General features: G+C 48.3%; 1 protein-coding gene and 1 long non-coding RNA gene across 2 annotated transcripts in view; one reads left to right on the plus strand and one right to left on the minus strand.

The window, feature by feature from the left end:
- Positions 1–18,772, minus strand: part of LOC141220396 (uncharacterized) — a 163,367-nt gene that overhangs the window by 128,597 nt on the left and 15,998 nt on the right.
- Positions 122–12,789, plus strand: LOC141220389 (uncharacterized). Its single transcript, XR_012288666.1, has 3 exons — positions 122–334; positions 4,739–4,816; positions 12,497–12,789. It is a non-coding gene; the product is annotated as an uncharacterized lncRNA (long non-coding RNA).

Here is an 18,772-nt window from a genome sequence, read left to right on the forward strand (position 1 = left end):
AGGGGGCGGAGCTCAGGAGAGAAGTGGTGAAGGACCTGTGGTGACGTCGCCGCCATGTGATCAGGGGGCGGGGCTTCGGTTGGTGATTGGCTCTCCGCAGTGTTTCCTCACAGACTGTAATGAGTCTATAATCTATAGGTAGCGTCTAGATTGGAGTTGATTTCTGGAGGGGGAGGAGTGATTTCATTCTATCATGACGTCACCGGAAGGGGCGGGGCCTTCTCAGTCCAGTGGACACTATCCATCGTGCAGCTGCAGCAGTGCACATTGTGCCGGGACAGGAGGATGGTGATGAGGAGGAGCTCGTGTTCAGCCGTCTGCTGTGAGGACTAAGGTGGGGAGAACTGACCATGTGAATAAATGTTGTAGAGGCATAAAGGGGTCAGCGTTGGTGGTGTGAGGAGGCATCCAAGGGGCAGGTGTGAGGGGGCATGGGGTATGTAGAGGGGCATCCAGGGGGCTGGTGTGAGGGGGCATGGGGTATGTAGAGGGGCATCCAGGGGGCTGTGTGGGTGGTGTGAGGGGTTATGTAGAGGGGCAACCAGGGGGCTGTGTGGGTGGTGTGAGGGGGCATGGGGTATGTAGAGGGGCATCCAGGGGGCTGGTGTGAGGGGGCATGGGGTATGTAGAGGGGCAACCAGGGGGCTGTGTGGGTGGTGTGATGGGGTATGTAGAGGGGCATCCAGGGGGCTGTGTGGCTGGTGTGAGGGGGTATGTAGAGGGGCATCCAAGGTGCTGTGTGGCTGGGGTGAGGGGGCATGGGGTATGTAGAGGGGCATCAAGGGGGCTGTGAGGGGGTATGTAGAGGGGCATCAAGGGGGCTGTGAGGGGGTATGTAGAGGGGCATCAAGGGGGCTGTGAGGGGGTATGTAGAGGGGCATCCAGGGGGCTGTGTGGCTGGTGTGAGGGGGTATGTAGAGGGGCATCCAGGGGGCTGTGTGGCTGGTGTGAGGGGGTATGTAGAGGGGCATCCAGGGGGCTGTATGGCTGGTGTGAGGTGGTATGCAGAGGGGCATCCAGGGGGCTGTGTGGCTGGTGTCAGGGGGTATGCAGAGGGGCATCCAGGGGGCTGTGTGGCTGGTGTGAGGGGGTATGTAGAGGGGCATCCAAGGTGCTGTGTGGCTGGTGTGAGGGGGTATGTAGAGGGGCATCCAAGGTGCTGTGTGGGTGGTGTGAGGGGGGTATGTAGAGGGGCAACCAGGGGGCTGTGTGGGTGGTGTGATGGGGTATGTAGAGGGGCATCCAGGGGGCTGTGTGGCTGGTGTGAGGGGGCATGGGGTATGTAGAGGGGCATCAAGGGGGCTGTGAGGGGGTATGTAGAGGGGCATCAAGGGGGCTGTGAGGGGGTATGTAGAGGGGCATCAAGGGGGCTGTGAGGGGGTATGTAGAGGGGCATCCAGGGGGCTGTGTGACTGGTGTGAGGGGGTATGTAGAGGGGCATCCAGGGGGCTGTGTGGCTGGTGTGAGGGGGTATGTAGAGGGGCATGCAGGGGGCTGTGTGGCTGGTGTGAGGGGGTATGTAGAGGGGCATCCAGGGGGCTGTGTGGCTGGTGTGAGGGGGTATGTAGAGGGGCATCCAGGGGGCTGTGTGGCTGGTGTGAGGGGGCATGGGGTATGTAGAGGGGCATCCAGGGGGCTGTGTGGCTGGTGTGAGGGGGTATGTAGAGGGGCATCCAGGGGGCTGTGTGGCTGGTGTGAGGGGGCATGGGTATGTAGAGGGGCATCCAGGGGGCTGTGTGGCTGGTGTGATGGGGTATGTGGAGGGCATACAGGGGGCTGTATGGCTGGTGTGATGGGGCATCCAGGGGGCTGTATGGCTGGTGTGAGGGGGCATGGGGTATGTAGAGGGGCATCCAGGGGGCTGTATGGCTGGTGTGAGGGGGCATGGGGTATGTAGAGGGGCATCCAGGGGGCTGTGTGGCTGGTGTGAGGGGGCATGGGGTATGTAGAGGGGCATCCAGGGGGCCTTATGGCTGGTGTGAGTGGGCATGGGGTATGTAGAAGGGCATCCAGGAGGCTGTGTGGCTGGTGTGAGGGGGCATGGGGTATGTAGAGGGGCATCCAGGGGGCTGTGTGGCTGGTGTGAGGGGGCATATAGAGGGGCATCCAGGGGGCTGTGTGGCTGGTGTGAGGGGGCATGTAGAGGGGCATCCAGGGGGCTGTGTGGCTGGTGTGAGGGGGCATGTAGAGGGGCATCCAGGGGGCTGTGTGGCTGGTGTGAGGGGGCATGTAGAGGGGCATCCAGGGGGCTGTGTGGCTGGTGTGAGGGGCATCCAGGGGGCTGTGTGGCTGGTGTGAGGGGGCATGTAGAGGGGCATCCAGGGGGCTGTGGGGCTGGTGTGAGGGAGCATGTAGAGGGGCATCCAGGGGGCTGTGTGGCTGGTGTGAGGGGGCATGTAGAGGGGCATCCAGGGGGCTGTGTGGCTGGTGTGAGGGGGTATGTAGAGGGGCATCCAGGGGGCTGTGTGGGTGGTGTGAGGGGGTATGTAGAGGGGCATCCAGGGGGCTGTGTGGGTGGTGTGAGGGGGTAAGTAGAGGGGCATTCAGGGGGCTGCGTGGTTGGTGTGAGGAGGCATGGGCTGTGCGTGTACAGGGGCATCCAAGGGTCTGCGTGGCTGGTGTGAGGGGGCATGGGCTGTGCATGTAGAGGGGCATCCAAGGGTCTGCGTGGTTGGTGTGAGGAGGCATGGTCTGTGCATGTAGAGGGGCATCCAAGGGCCTGCGTGGCTGGTGTGAGGGGGCATGGGTTGTGCATGATGTACAGGGGCATCCAAGGGCCTGGGTGGTTGGTGTGAGGAGGCATGGGCTGTGACTTACAGGATCCATCGGTCGTGGTCTGTGACGTCTTGTAGATGTGATCGGCACCTTAGTTACAGGATCCATTGGTCGTGGTCTGTGACGTCTTTTAGATGTGATCGGAGCCTTAGTTACAAAATCCATCGGTCGTGGTCGGTGCCGTCTTATAGATGTGATCGGAGCCTTAGTTACAGGATCCATCGGTCGTGGTTGGTGACGTCTTGTAGATGTGATCGGAGCCTTAGTTACAGGATCCATCGGTCGTGGTCTGTGACGTCTTTTAGATGTGATCGGAGCCTTAGTTACAAAATCCATCGGTCGTGGTCGGTGCCGTCTTGTAGATGTGATCGGAGCTTTAGTTACAGAATCCATCGGTCGTGGTCGGTGACGTCTTGTAGATGTGATCGGAGCCTTAGTTACAGGATCCATCGGTCGTTGTTGTTGACGTCTTGTAGATTTGATCGAAGCCTTAGTTACAGGATCTGTCGGTCGTTGTTGGTGACGTCTTATAGATGTGATTGGAGCCTTAGTTACAGGATCCATCGGTCGTGGTCGGTGACGTCTTGTAGATGTGATCGGAGCCTTAGTTACAGGATCCGTCGGACGTGATCGGTGACATCTTGTAGGTGTGATCGGAGCCTTAGTTACAGGATCCATCGGTCGTGGTCGGTGTCGTCTTGTAGATGTGATTGGAGCCTTAGTTACAGGATCCATCGGTTGTGATCAGTGACGTCTTGTAGATGTGATCGGAGCCTTAGTTACAGGCTCCATCTGTCGTTGGTGACGTCTTGTAGATGTGATTGGAGCCTTAGTTACAGGATCCATCGGTCGTGGTCGGTGACGTCTTGTAGATGTGATTGGAGCCTTAGTTACAGGATCCATCGGTCGTGTTTGATGTCTTCTTGTAGATGTGATCGGAGCCTTAGTTACAGGATCCATCGGTCGTGGTCGGTGACGTCTTGTAGATGTGATTGGAACCTTAGTTACAGGATCCATCTCTTGTGGTCGGTGACATCTTGTAGATGTGATCGAAGCCTTAGTTACTGGATCCATTGGTCGTTGTCGGTGACGTCTTGTAGATGTGATCACAGCCTTAGTTACAGGATCCATCGCTTGTGGTCGGTGACATCTTGTAGATGTGATCGGAGCCTTAGTTACAGGATCCATTGGTCGTGGTTGGTGACGTCTTGTAGATGTGATCGGAGCCTTAGTTTCAGGATCCATCGGTTGTGGTCGGTGACGTCTTGTAGATGTGATCGGAGCTTTTGTTATAGGATCCATCGGTCATGGTTGGTGACCTCTTGTAGATGTGATCAGAGCCTTAGTTACAGGATCCATCGGTCGTGGTCGGTGACGTCTTGTAGATGTGATCGGAGCCTTAGTTACAGGATCCATCGGTCGTGGTCGGTGATAGCCCTTCGAAGAAGAGCTAATTTGGATTGAGATAATTAGCTCTAAATCTGGCTGCCATTTTTGGTTCAAATTAGATAAATAGAATCAATACGATGCATCAGAGAAAAGAGAATAACAAACAACCAGTGTCTGAGTGTACAATTATACCTGAGTCTCAGAAGCACAGTCACATATCTTTATTACAACAACAGAGAAGGGGAAGGTCTTTACAGGCTTTACATTACCTCATGCTGCAGATATTTTAATTGGGGAAAGAAAGCATTTTAATTGAAAATAACAAAATTGTAATTATGGAAACTATCTGCAGATGTCCTTGAAACTAAAACTCTCTCTATCCAGTTAACTGTACTTAAAAAAACAGAGGAAATTGTAACAGAAACACAGCGCTACACCCTGTGTTATCGCTTTTTTGAATAACACTTATAAAACTAATATTAAAATTATCAAATATATAGGTAGATTTGTGTAAAATAATAATCAAAGTAGAAATATTTACCACAACAATTCCTCCCTTTTTTATTATTTACAGATAATTTATCCATCAGCTACTTCCCCATGCTATGGGATCCTGCAGGGGACAGATCCCGTTCACTGAGAGATACAGTGGGTACGGAAAGTATTCAGACCCCTTTAAATTTTTCACTCTGTTTCATTGCAGCCATTTGGTAAATTCTAAAAAGTTCATTTTTTTTCTCATTAAAGTGCACTCTGCACCCCATCTTGACTGAAAAAAAACTGAAATGTAGAAATTTTTGCAAATTTATTAAAAAAGAAAAACTGAAATATCACATGATCATAAGTATTCAGACCCTTTGGTCAGACACTCATATTTAAGTCACATGCTGTCCATTCCCTTGTGATTCTCCTTGAGATGGTTCTACTCCTTCATTGGAGTCTAGCTGTGTTTCATTAAACTGATAGGACTTGATTTGGAAAGGCACACACCTGTCTATATAAGACCTCACAGCTCACAGTGCATGTCAGACCAAATGAGAATCATGAGCTTAATGGAACTGCCTGGCCAAGGTTACAAAAGAATTTCTGCATTACACAAGGTTCCTAAGAGCACAGTGGCCTCCATAATCCTTAAATGGAAGACGTTTGGGACCACCAGAAGTCTTTCTAGATCTGGCCGTCCACCCAAACTGAGCAATCGTGGGAGAGGAGCATTGGTGAGAGAGGTAAAGAAGAACCCCAAGATCCCTGTGGCTAAGCTCCAGAGATGCAGTAGGGAGATTGGAGAAAGCTCCACAAAGTCAACGATCACTGCAGCCCTCCACCAGTCGGTCCTTTATGGCGGAGTGGCCCAACGGAAGCCTCTCCTCAGTGCAAGACATATGAAAGCCCGCATAGAGTTTGCTCAAAAGCACATGAAGGACTCCCAGACTATGAGAAATAAGATTGTGTGGTCTGAAGAGATGAAGATAGAACTTTTTGGTGATAATTCTAAGCGGTATGTGTGGAGAAAACCAGGCACTGCTCATCACATGCCCAATACAATCCCAACAGTGAAACATGGTGGTGGCAGCATCATGCTTTGGGGGGGTGTTTCAGCTGCAGGGACAGGACGACTGGTTGCAATTGAAGGAAACATGAATGCAGCCAAGTACAGAGAGATCCTGGATGAAAACCTCTTCTAGAGTGCTCTGAACCTCAGACTTGGCCGAAGGTTCACCTTCCAACAAGACAATGACCCTAAGCACACAGCTAAAATAACAAAGGAGTGGCTTCAGAACAACTCTATGACCATTCTTGACTGGCCCAGCCAGAGCTCTGGCTATGGGTATTATTATTTCTATTGTAACCCTAATGTTGGTGCATACTTCCTACTGAGGCTGTTAAATCTTACCCAAATATACAGGGTGGTATCTTGATGGTATGGTGTGGTTAATGGGGTACAAAGATAGTGGGGCCATTCTTCATCAATGGAATCCTCAATGCCACTGGATATCTGAAATTGCTCCATGATGATGTGTTGCCCTCTTTATGCACTGAAGATGGCACGTTCCCTGAGTTTTTCCAACAAGATGGTGCACCACCACATTATGAGTGTCAGATCCAAGAATTCCTACATGACCAGTTTCCTGGAAAGTGGATTGGTCATCGTGGGCCAGTTGAATGGTCACCAAGGTCTCCCGATCTGACACCCTTAGACTTTTATCTTTGTTTTCATCTAAAGGCAATTGTCTATGCTGTGAAGATACGAGATGTGCAGCATCTGAAACAACAGATACTGGAAGCCTGTTCTAGCATTTCTTCTGTGGTGTTGCTATCAGTGTGTCAAGAGTGGGAGAATAGGGTTGCATTGACAATCCAAGACAATGGGCAGCACTTTGAACACATTTTATAAGTGGTCATAAACTTGTAAAAAACTCATGAAAGAATAAAGTTATGTTAAAACCAAGCACACCGTCTGATATCGGACATATATGGTCTAATTAACACTCCCCGGGGGGATCCACCTCCTAAACACTCATACATGACTAAGTGGGAGAGGTTTCTGGGAAAGGAACTAACACCGCGGTGTTGGCAGTCCATCTGGGATAAAGCATCCAAAACCTCTCTTTGCACTTTGTACAAGGAGAACCAATTATAAATTAATGATGTTTTAGGATCATACCCCTGAACTATTACACAAATTAAACCCCTCTGTCCCGGATGGATGCTGGCGCTGCGGAGCTGCTAAGGGGTCCCTTATCCACATTTTCTGGACATGCCCGATCCTGACCCCATTATGGGGAAATGTCAGATCCCTCCTGCGGGAAGTATTGTTCACTGAAATCCCTCTAGACCCGGCTATATATTTATTAAATGTTACTCCAAGAGGGATGGGTAAAAAGTCCTCAAAGCTGCTTCTACACATCCTAACAGCAGCTAGATGCCTCATAGCTCTTCATTGGAAAAAAACGCCCCCCCCCCCCTCTAATAGAGATCTACTAAGTAGAATTGTGGATATACGAAGAATGGAACACCTGACGGCAGTAATAAACGCCAAATTAGATGTATTCAATAAGGTGTGGGGACCATGGGACTATTACTGGGCCTAATTTAATACCTGATATTTGTTCAAGGAAAGGAGAACAGAGTTTACTGCTGAAATCTTCCAGTATTTTGCCTTATTACCCTTCCCCTTCCCCCTGTTGTTTTCCTGTCTGTGTCATAAAGGTTAGTAGTGTTTCTGAAATTGTAAACCAATATAGATTATAGCAAATGATTGAGTAAGCGAGCAGCTCCTACAGTTACACCAACTATGGAAATATTCAGCTCCTCGTATAATAGTGCATGGACTAAACACTGTTTATTAGGAGTCTGCAAGTAGAACGCAGATAAGTGTATGATCCATAGCGGATTTCCAACATGCTCTATTAATTTCAGTTTATGCCTTATTTCTTTGGTTCTATTGTTAAGCTTATACATTTTCAATAAAATTTACAGTATTAAAAAAAACAACTAAGCACACCATTGTTTTTCTTATGAAATTCTCAATAAGTTTGATGTGTCACATGACCCTCTTCCCATTGAAAAAAAATAAAGTTTGATCCAAAATGGCCGAATTCAAAATGACCGCCATGGTCACCACCCATCTGGAAAAGTTTCCCCCTCCCATATACTAATGTGCCACAAACAGGAAGTTGATATCACCAACCATTCCCATTTAACTTGGGTGTATCCATATAAATGGCCCACCCTGTAGTAACTCATACACATATATATTTACCTGTGTTATCCATATTGGATATATTGGGGCCCCCTGTATATGGACATGGTGTCGCTTGACTTGATCCATTTTTCCCATGCTTTGTTGTTTCTACTATATACTTTACACTATTGTCATTTTAATAAGAATATTTTCTAATAAAATCTATTTTATGCCATAATTACTCATGTTTCTCCTTTACGATATCTTGCTGTTTGAGTTGGCTTCTTTGTGATTTGGGCCCGGCCTTGCTTTAACGGTTCCTTATTCCACTTTGTATACAATATGTTGGTCTTTTTTTGTTTAGAAATATGGGGACATGGTTGTCCCTGGGTGAGTGTGGGGTGCTGTAGTTTGGGCCGTATGCTGTGGAAGTCTTTACTCACTTTCATCCTTGGTTCAGACGGGTTCAGATCTTCTGCGCTTTGAATAAAAGACGACACAGTTCTTTAAAAACAAAACAGTCCAGTTTACTTGTTCAGCACGGCCTTAGAAACAGGGGATTACAGGTACAACACTTGTTGCAAAACATGGCATTCACAGATGGTAAAACACAGTCTTAATCCCCACACGGTGCTAATCACGGTGTGACTCGGACCTAGGGGAAACTGCCTCTGGACTTTCTCGTGGAGAAGTTCCTGCTTCACTCCACGGCTCCCAATACCTAACTCTAGCAGGGACTACCTTGCTCCTGAGGCTCCCTAGTCCAGGCACGTCCGTTACTGCCTATCGCCTGGAAGAGGCCAGGATCCACAAATTGACCTTTAGAGTATAGATTATACTGTGGTGTGGTGTGCCCGTTCCTTTTAATCTTCCTGGTTTCTCCCACATACACGGTTCTCTCTTCTTCTCTGTCCTTCCTCACTCACTGCTACTTCTTAAATAACCAAGATGGCCAAATCTCACTCCCAGAGATCCCTCAGTCTCTAGCTTGTCACTGAGGACAGCCCCGAAACTAGTTAACCCTGTGTCCCACTGACATAAGGGTACTGTAGTATCAAACAGTACCTCTCCTGCCATCTAATGCCCATACCTGAAAATAACACCTTTTCAGATGACTAAAACACGCATAGAATTACTAAAACAGTACAGTTCTACAGGGGAGTGGAGTAGACATCCCCCACACAACCCGCACAATATGACAGTGTATCAGAGGATATTGGGCTATGGGTGCATATCCAGTAGTTCTTAGGACAGTCTTTATAAACTGTCTCAAAGCAGGACTTGGTGATACTTATGAGTTTGTTGTCCCAGTCCTCTCCTCTTTTTTTACGTCATTGAGAGTTAGGGCAAGGGATGCAATTGCCATCAGAATGGTCCAAAGGGGCAGGGTCATCATCTTTGCTGCTGCCGGGGATCAAGACCATTTTCCAGTGGCTGGCATTGATCCAAGTATCTTTGCCTTGGAGGTTGACAGAAATAGCAGTGGTCAGTACTTAAAATGGCTCACTGTATCTGGGTTCATTAGTCTCCTCATATGTCTCTTGACCACGACCCAGTCTCCTGGTACCAGTGTGTGTGCCATTTATACAGTTGAGGTCTGGGATGGAGGAAAAAACACGGTTGTGAGTAACAGTCAGATGTTTGTGCAACTCCACGACATATTCAGTGAGTGACCTGTATGAGATCGGCAGCTGCTGCTGGAAATACAAGATCCCGACCGACTAGGGAACACCTTTTATGAGTAAGGTGATGAGGGAGTTCCGCAAGGTCCTACAAATCTCCCAACTGAGAACTTCAGTGTACCATTCTCAGACAGATGGCCTGGTGGAAAGATTTAATAAAACATTGAAGAGTATGCTAAGGAAGGCCATAGAACAGGATGGTAGAGACTGGGACTGTCTCTTACAGTATCTGTTGTTCTCCATCCGAGATGTTCCACAGTCATCTACGAGGTTCTCGCCATTCGAACTTCTGTATGGCCGACATCCACGAGATCTCCTGGATATAGCCAAGAAAACCAGGGAAGCTGAGGTCACGCCCCACAGAAGCATCATCGAGCATGTGACACTGATGCAGCAGAGGACCGAGAAGGTGATGCCCATCGTAAAAGGTCATCTCTTGCAGGCACAAGAAGCTCAGGCCAGGTTCTACAACCGGTCAGCCAGAGTGAGGAAATTCAGTACCAGAGACCAAGTGCTCGTGTTAATTCCTACTGTAGAGAGTAAGTTCTTGGCCAAATGGCAAGGGCTGTATGAGGTGGTGGAGAAGCTTGGTTATGTGAAATACAAGGTTCATCAACCAGGACGACGTAAGCAGTACCAGATATACCACTTCAACTTCATCAAGCCGTGGCAAGACAGGGAGGCTGTGGAAGCTCTAAGCTTGCTGGGCAAGCCTGAAGGTGACGTTGGAGGAGTCGCAATAGCGGAAACACTAACGAAGGCCCACAAACAGCAGTGTCGGGAGTTATTGCAGAAGAACCGGGATCTGTTATCGGAATTTCCGGGCTGCACAAGGGTCATAGAACACAAGGTTCTGACAGAGCCACCTGTGCGGGTGAACTTGAAGCCCTATCTGATTCCTGAGGCCCAACGAGAGTTGATCTCCAAAGAGGTGGCTGGTACGCTGAAACTCGGTGTCATTGAAGAATCCAAGAGCGGTTGGTCGAGCCCGATCATCTTGGTCCCAAAGCCCGATGGTGAGTGGAGATTTTGCAACGACTATCGGAAGTTGAATGAAGTCTCCAAATTCGATGAATATCCCATGCCACGCGTCGACGAGCTGATCGAGAGGCTTGGGACAGCAAGGTACATAACCACCTTGGATTTGATGAAGGGATATTGCAGATCCCCATGGCACAGGGAGCCAAGGAGAAGACTATGTTTTCCACGCCGGATGGATGCTTCCAGTATATCCAGATGCTGTTTGGACTGCAAGGGGCCCCTGCAACCTTCCAGAGAGTTATGGATTGAATTCTTGCACCCCATAAACAATACGCTGCGGCATACCTGGACAATATTGTTATCGTCAGCTTGGACTGGCAGAGTCATCTGGAAAAAGTCCAGGTGGTGTTTGAAGGCGGGGTTTTGAATAAACCCGAAGAAATGTGCTATGGGGAAAGAAGAAGCCAAATACCTAGGTTATGTCGTTGGTAGAGGTGAGATCAAACCCCAAATCAGTAAAGTAGAGGCAATCTAAACCTGGCCGAGACCCCTGTCAGAAAAACAGGTTAGAGCCTTCCTGGGGATCGTGGGATACTACAGAAGGTTCATCCCAAACTTCGCCATGATGGCCATACCCCTGAATGACCTTCTTAAGGGGACAAAATCAGCCATGGACTGCAAAGGCGGAGACGACCTTTAAAGAAATGAAAGTGGGTCTGTGTAGGCAACCGGTCATTGTTGCCTCTGACTTCAAGAGAGTTTTTACTCCAGACAGATGCCTCAGATGTGGGTTTAGGAGCTGTCCTTTCCCAAGAGATACACGGGGAGGAGCACCCTGTCCTCTACCTGAGTAGGAAGCTGTCCTCCTGCGAGAAAAATTATGCGGTCATAGAGTTAGGAGTGCTTGACCATAAAGTGGGTGGTGTAAACGTTGTGGTACTATCTGCTAGGTCGAAAATTTAGACTGGTATCCGACCAAGCCTCACTCAGATGAGGGAAACAAAAAGGAAAAATGCCAAGGTCACCCGCTGGTTTTTAGCCCTACAGTATTTCAACGATCATGTAGAACATAGAGCAGGGAAGCTACATGGTAATGCTGATGCCCTCTCGAGAATCCCCTGTCTAGTGGTAGAAGGTGCCAAGCCCCACGGCTTTAGGCAGAGGGGGAGGTATGTAAGGTGGCTAATGGTCACATAATCTATGGGAAGTATGTGTCACAGAGATGGCTGGTCTCTGTGATGTAGCCCGGAGTGTTTCTCTAGTGTACCCACGCACTAAGAGGACTAATTGGTGCACCTGGGAGCCGGCTTACGGGTTGTTAGGAGAGAATGGACGGGTCCAACAACCCACATACCTCACCTCTGGGTGTGGTTAACAGCCTATAAAATGGAGGCTATTTGGCACATTGTCTGTGTGTTTGGAGGGAGAAGGCCTTCTGTGTGTGGTTGGCTCCTGACCGAGCCAGGATACTGGACATTACACAACCTTTGTGCCCACAGGACTGATTAAGCAGAGACCTGCTAAGGACACTTTACTTTGTTTGTCTGAACTAAAGGCTGTTTGTTTTCTTTTTCTTGCTTGTCTGTTTATGAAGCAATAAACCGACATGGACTCTTAAAGGAACATGCTCACTGTTCTCCTCCCTTCGCATCCAAGTGAGTAAAACCCCTATAAGAGGTAGACTTGCTGGTGTGTTTTGGATCATTGTCCTGCTGCATAACCCAAGTTTGCTTCAGCTTGAGGTCACAAACAGATGGCCGGACATTCTCCTTCTGGAATTTTTGGTAGACAGCAGAATTCATGGTTCCATTTATCACAGCAAGTCTTCCAGGTCCAGAAGTAGCAAAACAGCCCCAGACCATCACACTACCACCACCATATTTTACTGTTGGAATGATGTTACTTTTCTGAAATGCTGTGTTACTTCTACGCCAGATGTAATAGGACATACACCTTCTAAAATGTTACATTTTTGTCTCGTCAGGGCACAGAGTATTCTCCCAAAAGTCTTGGCGATCATCAAGATGTTTTCTGGCAAAACTGAAATGAGCCTTTATGTTCTTTTTTCTTAGCAATGGTTTTCGTCTTGGAACTCTGCCATGCATGCCATTTTTGCCCAGTCTCTTTCTAATGGTGGAGTGAACACTGACCTTAACTGAAGCAAGGTGTGGCAGTAATCAGCCCTGTGTGTGGCTAGAGAAATTGTACTCAGCTTCCCAAAGATGTTATAAACCACAGTTAACTTATGTTTTATGGGGGCAATCGCTTTTTCACACAGGACCCTGTAGGTTTGGATTTCTTTGACCCTTAATAATAAAGATCTTCATTTGAAAACTTAATTTTGTGTTTACTTGTGTTATCTTTGTCTTTTATTTAAAATTGTTTTGTGATCTGAAACATTTAAGTTTGACAAACATGCAAAAAAAAAGAAATCAGGAAGGGGGCAAATACTTTTCACAAGACTGTAAAATTTTTTTGGACTAACTGCTATGTGTGGTGGAAAACAAACACTGGGGGTACATGGGGTGCAGGCTGTATATGGGCAGGGCATGTTGGGCTATACGCTGCATGTGGGGGATACATGGAGTGCAGGCTGTATATGGGGTGCTGCCTGTATGGGGAGTACATTGGGGTGGTGAGTAAATGAGGATGTTGGCTGTGTGGTGAATACATGGCACGTTGGCTGTGTGGGGGGTACATGGTGCGCTGGCTGTGTTGTGAGTACATGGCACGTTGGCTTCTCATGGGGTGCTGGCTACATAGGGTGTTAACTGGGTAGGGACTACATAGGGTGTTTGCTGTGTGGGGGTACATGGGATGTTTGCTGTTATGGTTGGTACATGGGGTGCTGGCTGCATGGGGAGTACATGGGGTGCTGGCTGTATTTGGGAGGTACATGTGGTACTAGCTGTGTGATATAGCGACATAAATGAGGGGAAGCTAAGTGCTCCTAAGTGGAGCTGAATATTCAGTAAGGGCACAGTATGGGAGGCAGTATATAGGAGGGACATTATGTAGGCACAATATGGAGGGAGTACAGTGTGAAGATGGGGCACAGTATGGAGAGGGCGCATTGTGGGGAGGGGCACTGAAGATGGGGACAGAGTGGAGGCTATAGGTCATAACGTAGGTATAGTGTGTAGGATGGACAGTGTATATGTCATAGTTGTTAAGGGGCGATGGTGTGGTGGATATCTATAATATAACGGGAGATGCGTGTCTCTGTCTGAAGCCTTTATAGACTGCGCAAGCGCGACACGCCTGTGCAATCTGGCTCCAGACAGAAGACCGCATGGAGCCGTTACAGGTAAGAAGAGTGTGTGGCGTCGGAGATCACGGTATACGTAGACACTGAATGCATACCGCGATCTCCGGCGCCATACTTACCTGACCAGTAGGAGTGTTGCCGCGGCGCCTCTCTTTGCCGGAGACTGGGGCAGGAGTGAGGCGTCGGAATCGGCGCATGCGCATAGCGCTATCCGGCGCCATTTTACTGAAGACACATTTGCAGTGTGTCTTCAACAAAATGGCGCCAGACAGCGGGGTATGGGCACGCGCGTACTCCGGTGCCACACTCCTACCCCGGCCTCCGGCAGAACAGGACACCTCAGCGCTGGAGCACAGGGAAGAAAGGTGAGTACAAGTGTTTATTTTTTGTATGTGTGCAGCGTGAAAGGGATGAGGGGTACCATACATACCAGGATTGGGGTGTGAGGGGGCCACACATACCAGGATTGGGAGGATGAGGGGTACCATGCATACCAGGATTATGGGGTAAGGGGACCATACATACCAGGATTGGGGGGTGAGGGGACCGTGCATACCAGGATTGGGGGGTGAGGGGTACCACCCATACCAGGATTTGGGGGTGAGGGGTACCACACATACCTGGACTGGGGGGTGAGGGGACCATGCATACCAGGATGAGGGGTACCACAAATACCAGGATTGGGGGGTGAAGGGACCATGCATACAAGAATTGGGGGGTGAGGGGACCATGCAAACCATGATTGGGGGATGAGGGGTTCCATGCATACCAGGATTGGGGGATGAGGGGTTCCATGCATACCAGGACTGGCGGGTGAGGGGACCATGCATACCAGGATGAGGGGTACCACAAATACCAGGATTGGGGGGTGAGGGGACCATGCATACCAGGATTGGGGGGTGAGGGGTGCCATGCATACCAGAATAGGGATGAGGGGTACCATACATACCAGGATAGGAATGCAGGGTACCATGCATACCAGGATAGGGATGAGGGGTGCCATGCATACCAGGATGAGAAATGGGGTGCTATGCATACCAGGATGAGGGGTACCATACATATCAGGATTGGGGGATGAGTGGTGCCATGCATACCAGGATGAAGGACTGGGTACCATACATACCAGGATTGGGGGATGAGGGGTGCTATACATACCAGAATTGGGATGAGGGGTGCCATGCATACCAGGATAAGGGATGGGGTGCCATGCATACCAGGATAGGGATGAGGGGTGCCATGTATACCAAATTTGGGATGAGGGGGCCATGCATACCAGGATTGGGATGAGGGGTGCAATGTATACCAGATTTGGAATGAGGGGTGCCATACATACCAGGATTAAGAATGAGGGGTGCCATGCATACCAGAATTGGGGATGAGGGATGCCATGCATACCAGGATTTGGATGAGGGGCGATGCATACCAGGATAGAAATGAGGGGTACCATGCATACCAGGATTGGGGATGAGGGGTGCAACGCATACCAGGATAGGGATGTGGGGGGGGCCATGCATACCAGGATTCGGATGAGGGGCCATGCATATAAGGATAAGGGGTACCATGCATACTAGGATGTGGGTGAGGGGCCCGTGCATACCAGGATGAGGGATATCATACATACCAGGATAGGGAAGAGGGATGGGGTACCATGCATACCAGGATAGGGATGAGGAGTACCACACATACCAGGATTGGGGATGAGGGGTGCCACGCATACCAGGATTGGGGATGAGGGGTGCCACGCATACCAGGATTGGGGATGAGGAGTGCCACGCATACCAGGATTGGGGATGAGGGGTGCCACGCATACCAGGATTGGGGGTGAGGGGTGCCACGCATACCAGGATTGGGGGTGAGGGGTGCCATGCATTACAGGATAAGGATGAGGGGTGCCATGCAAACCAGGATAGGGATGAGGGGTGCCATGCATACCAGGATAGGGATGAGGGGTGCCATGCATACCAGGATAGGATGGAGGGGGGCAGCACAAATACCAGGAGGGGGGCAGCACATACCTGCATGGGAGACCATATACCTATAAAAATGCTCGCCACCTGGGCGTAGAACAGGTTCAATAGCTAGTAGTATATAAGGGAGGATGGTGTGGAGGCAATATTTTATAGGAGAGGAGGCCATGTATCATAACAGGGACAGTGTGGGTGTCATTTTTTGTGTATGGAGCACAGGGAGGCGCTATTATTTATTCAGGGGCACAGCACAGGCTTAATTACGGCACAGCAGGGGCAGCTATTTTTATTCAAGCGGCATTATAATGACACTTTTATTATTAAGGGCACTGTGTCGACATGTGCTGCCGAAGACTGAAGAAAAGAACATCTGTTGAGACGAGCTGCGGATGTAAAAACTTACCCTGGAATCAGGGGCAGATGAAGAAGAAAAGGATGTGAGCAACCAGAGAAGACGTCTCCTATAAGGTACCGGGATCTAAGGCTGCATTTACACTGGACAAACGCGGCACCTAAATGCCCCCCGACTGGTTATATGAAGCCGATCAGCAGTCGTTTAATCACCTGTGAACCTTAATATGATGGTTCTGTGCGCCGAGAATAGCATTGTCCTTGGCAGTACGTTTACACAGGATGATCTGCTGCCCAGAACAGGAATATTTAAGCTTAATGATTTCACCTGATGAACTAATGTTTTGCTCGTACATCGGGTGACTGTCAGCCTGTTTAGATCGGCCGATCAGTATCCGATTATTGGCCGGTGTAGATGCACCTTAAAGAGTCGCCCTGAGCAACGGTTCCCCCAGAATTCCAAAGAATTCATGTAACCAGTCTCGCCCCTATCTGAACCTAGCGGCGTGCGTGTAACATTGGTGGCCCGTACAGGGAGTCCTGAGCATGAATTAGCGTGTAGAGGGAGAAGAGGAAAACTGTCTGGAAAAAAACAGCAGCACAGCACCTCAACTCTACTCTGCTACACCAGTTAAAGGGGACCAGCCGTAAAGAAAACTCACTAGCAGCAATGGATGTGGAAATACAAATGGACAGAATTAGTGAGCTGCTTCTTCAGTTAACCTGTGAAAAATTGAGAACAGTAGCAGAACATATAAAGATGTCAGAAGAACAGATTTCGAAAGCACACAACCGCAGACAACTGTTAGCTGCCATTAATTAAAAAATGCATGAGCTGGGGGAGAAAGAAGCTGAAGACGTCATGGGGACGGTCCTCCAGGAGCTAACACAGTTTCTAACCAGGTTGAAGTTGGAGGATGGAGGGACAGCACCAAATACCAAAAGCGGGAATCTCTGTCCGCAGACTGAACTACAGGTATTGGAAGAACTAGTAGACTACCTGGTAAAACCACCCATCTTGGGATATCCTGATTTCAATTTACCATTTGTTCTTCATTGTGACGCCTCTCAAGTTGGACTGGGAGCTGCCCTGTATCAGCATCAAGATGGAAAAATGAGAGTGATTGGTTACGGTTCTAAAACGTTGACCGACGCCGAGAAGAATTACCATCTACATTCCGGAAAATTGGAGTTCCTGGCATTGAAATGGGCTATCTGTAAACAATTTAGAGATTATCTCTACTATACCAAAGAGTATGAGGTATACACTGACAACAACCCTTTGACCTATGTCCTTACTACAGCCAAAGTGAATGCAAAGGGTCAGAGATGGGTCGCTGAACTAGCTGACTTCAATTTCAGCATCAAGTACAGGCCAGGAAAATGCAATGCAGATGCTGACCCGTACACAAATCGCAGAAAAGAGAGGTAATATTGTACAGTAAAAAATACATTTTAATCGGCCCTGGAGAGTTTTTTTCGAACGTGGCAACAACAAACTGATGTATTCAACGAGAATGAACACTCCTCTCCAGATGATGATACCTTGCACCTGTCCATATTGCAAATGGAGCCAACAGCGGTATCAATAGGGAATAAGATAGATTTTTACAAATTTTTTGCAGCACGCAGTATAAGGTAATAACACCTGGCTGTATCGGTGTAATATGCTATCCATACTGCGATAGCTCACCCATAAACAAATTTCAGATAAGAGAAGTAATGTTGTAGAATATGGAATCAATTTGAATTGGCCTTCCCATTATTAAATGTAAAAATAGTAAAAAAAACCAAGACAAAACAAGCCAAGCAAAGTTGGCAAGAAAAAGAGGGTATATATATTATTATGTAAACCAAACAGAAAAAAATACCCAGTAAAATTTAACTTTTAATAATTACCATTAAAGGTGTACTAAATAGTCCAAATGGGACAAAAACATAACTACACCTATCAATAAAAACATATATGGGGAAGGATAGTCAGGGTAGAAAAAATATGTATGCAATCAGACTTACCCTAAATAACCCTTGTGGGATGGAATACCCTACCTACCAGCGGAGTATTTTCACCCTAACGATACGAGTTGGTGTCCCCGCCCCATGGAGGCTGTCCCTAACCTGTCCCTAGATCTCCCTAAACAAACACACAGGTGACAAAGTTTGACCAGCATCGAATACAATCATGTCATAATTGACATGCTAAATATCACACAACATGTATGTAAATAGGGGAAAAAAAATAATAAAAAAAATGCAAAGACAGAGGAAATTGTATCCCCTAAATATAACAGGGAACAGGAACTAGCCTCCCAACACTAGTATATATATATATATATATATAAGTGGGAGCCCCACAATAGCCACTCACAGGATCCCACACAATTAGACAGAAATACACTGGTCAAAGACAAGTAAATGGACTTATCTGGTCTCTAGTCCATCTGGGGGTCCCGACAGATGTCTTAGAAGATTGTTCTTTAGGCCCTTTGATAGGTGGCTATATAGTCCCAATCACAGGATAAATTCACACTTGTGGACTTCACACAAATTTTTCAGTCGAGCCGGGCATCCACTTTCTTGGTCACTCAGGGTGATATAGACCCAGCAGCAAACAATGTCCCTTTTAAAGTAGTCCCAATGCGTTTCGCCCCCTCCTCGATCCAGGGCTCATCAG

The sequence above is a fragment of the Phyllobates terribilis genome, unplaced genomic scaffold (genome assembly GCF_046119375.1).
Source record: "Phyllobates terribilis strain yellow unplaced genomic scaffold, ASM4611937v1 Scaffold_291__1_contigs__length_2406647, whole genome shotgun sequence".
NCBI lineage: Eukaryota > Metazoa > Chordata > Amphibia > Anura > Dendrobatidae > Phyllobates > Phyllobates terribilis.